A 2,958-nucleotide genomic window follows, 5' to 3' on the forward strand; every position below is an offset into this window, starting at 1 on the left:
GCAGGCAGATTGAATACTCCAAAATTGTCTAGGTGTGAGTGTGAGAGTGACTGGTTGTTTGTCTCTGTGTGCCCTGTGATTGGCTGGAAACCAATTCAGGGCGTCCCCCGCCTGGTGCCCGAAGACGGCTGGGATAGGCTCCAGCAACCCCCGCGACCCTAATGAGGAATAAGCGGTACGGAAAATGGATGGATAGATCATTTGAATTTGGGTCCACTTCATCTTTGTGTCCGGCTTGGTGTTCATTTTTCAGCCAAAAATCTGATTTTATGTACAAGTAATTAAAAAAAAAATACAAATCATAAGTTAAAAGGGGCCGAATACTGTGTGTGCATGTGTATTTGTGTATATTATTGTTGTTTGAAGTGGCCCAGTGACATCACTGAATCAGATGGGTGTCACACATATGTTTGTCGTTTGCTCAGTTGACTTAAAACGTCCAAAACATAGGTCTGCAGTGCAGTTCTTGATCACACCAAACCACCACAATCATAGACACATTGTTAAATAAATAACTGCTGAGAAAGGTCAGTTAAAACGGACCGTATATCATGTAAAAACATTCATACACTTGACATCCAATTTATATTACACACTACAAATGACACACTACACACATAAAATGTTTAAATGTGTAGCGCAACTTAGATGTTATTCTTTTAGTGTTGGCAAAAAAAATTAAACTGTCTTATTGTGTTGTCCTACAAACAACAGCTGCTGCTCTGGACAACTAAACACTGGCTGTCAAAAGTGGTCGAGGCTGCAGAAATGTGACCCTGAAAGGAATAATAGTTTAGCAATAAGCCCAGGATGACACTCAAACGTGTTTGCTCTCAAGAGAAGGGCCACCGTGAAAATTCCCAAGTGATGACAGGACATATTCAGGCAGGGAAAAAAGGTATAGAAACAAGAATCTTAGCAGTTAATGCCTCGAGTGCACCTCATTTGCAGTTGGGCTAAACATGTGATTTATGCAAACGAAAAAGTTATGATTTTCCTGCTGCTTGAACATAAGGTCAACATTTGCTTCGGTTTTATTTTGTCAACCTCTTAGTTGAGCATTGACAGAATTCATCCTCTGTTAAATGACAATTCACTGATCAGGTGATAGTTGAGAAAATGACTGCATGACACTGATCACCTGTATACAGGACGGTGGGTTACGTGCATCATCATGTGTCAGCATCAACAACAATCCTTGTAGCGTTTCACCGCAGCCTTCTTGCAGCCTCCACATTGGGATGGGCGATCCAGCTTTTCCTCAACAATGAAATGACTAAGAGTCAGAAAAGGACAGAGAGGAAGGGGGCTGAATGAAAATGGCTTGGAGCCCATTGTTGTCCCTCCCTCCCCCTCGGGATTACTGAAGCAGCACTCCCCTTGACCGTCTGACAGCTCACCCAGTATCCCAGCAGCTGTTCTCCTCCTCAGTGGACTGGCTACAAGGGTGCTGGTGTGGGGGGTTGGTGGTAAGCATGTCTTTGTCCAGCTTGCTATTTCTTTATCAGCGCTTATTCTCTTTCACGTTGTCACCTTCATGCATTCCTTACTGAGTTTATACTTTGCAGACAGGATTATCTTTGTCTGCTCACTAGCCACATTTGGGAGAGCGAGTGAGATAGACCGATTCCGATTTTTAGTATTCGTAAAAGGTGATTGGGGAAATTATTTTTAAAACACGTAACAGTACGACATACACTCATCGAAAGTGAAATTACTAAAATAAACGTGTACTTTTCTGTAGTATATTGGTGGCAGTTCCACCCATGAACTAAGCATTGAAGAATTTATTCGGGAATTGAAAATATGACTTTTTATTTTTTCTTGTTTGGGTGCCAATAAAGCGCTGGCCATGGCCTCTGGCAATGTTTTTCACTTTCACAAGGGGCAGCATTTCCCGTTTTCCCATGTTAGCGCTTTGTTCCAGCTTCAGCTGTTCTTAAAGCGCTATATATATAAATCAATATGTATGTATTGCATTGTATGTTGGACAGCCACCCTCATTTCAAGGTCATATAATTCCAGACCCGTATAATTTAGGAATTAACTCTTTTTGAGGGGTGAAAGAAGACAGTCTAAGGCAGGGGTGTCAAAGTCATTTTTTGCAGCGGGTCACATTGTAGTTGCGGCTTCCTCTCGAGGGCCATTATAAATTTGAGGAAGCCATTAGAATGTTTAATCCCCTCCACATACTACACATAGAGCACGCAACAAATTAATGAATAACCGGTTTTCAAATCTGAAGTCAAGAATAATGACTGTTATTGTGGTTTACATCCAAAAATAGGAAATTTTGGTTAGGATTTTAGCAAGCATCATGGAATTTCACAAGTTGGATTTGCTTTCGCGGGCAGAAAAAAATGATTTGGCGGACCTTGACTTTGACACCTGTGGTCTAAGGTTTCTAACGCTGTATTCAATGTTTATGTCGTCCTAAAAATCAATATTTTGTGACAATGACAAAAACCCTGGCACAGCAGTGGATACATTTTTGCACGTCTGGCAGTGAATGAGTTAAGAGATTTGACAATACAAGAGGCAAACAGTAAAAATAGACTGTAGAACGCACGTCGCATCAACCATAAATATTTGACATCTCAGTTTGATCAACTGACGACATGAACCAAAATAACAGCATTATGTTCATAATTCTTCTTGAAGCTAATGTTGTGAATTCTGCTCAAAGTAAGCAAATGTGTCTTGTTTTTCAAAAAAACACATTGTATGCATTCTTGATCGATCGAAAGAAAAGGGTGCATAGGGTATCTGCATGCAATCTGGATGACATCTACTTGGCAGAAAGGACATTGTTTTGTTTGTCAGGACACCAGCCATGCATGCATGCATCTGACTGGGGCCTCCCTTGCTTGACTTTGCTGCAAGAGCTGTACGCACTCAGACACATACACATCAGCATGCTTGCAGTCATCCTATTTGTCGGCGTCTGGCTCATTTTGC

Source organism: Hippocampus bargibanti, linkage group LG10 (genome assembly GCF_051943395.1).
Source record: "Hippocampus bargibanti isolate YZ-2025 linkage group LG10, ASM5194339v1, whole genome shotgun sequence".
In the NCBI taxonomy this organism is placed as follows: Eukaryota; Metazoa; Chordata; class Actinopteri; order Syngnathiformes; family Syngnathidae; genus Hippocampus; species Hippocampus bargibanti.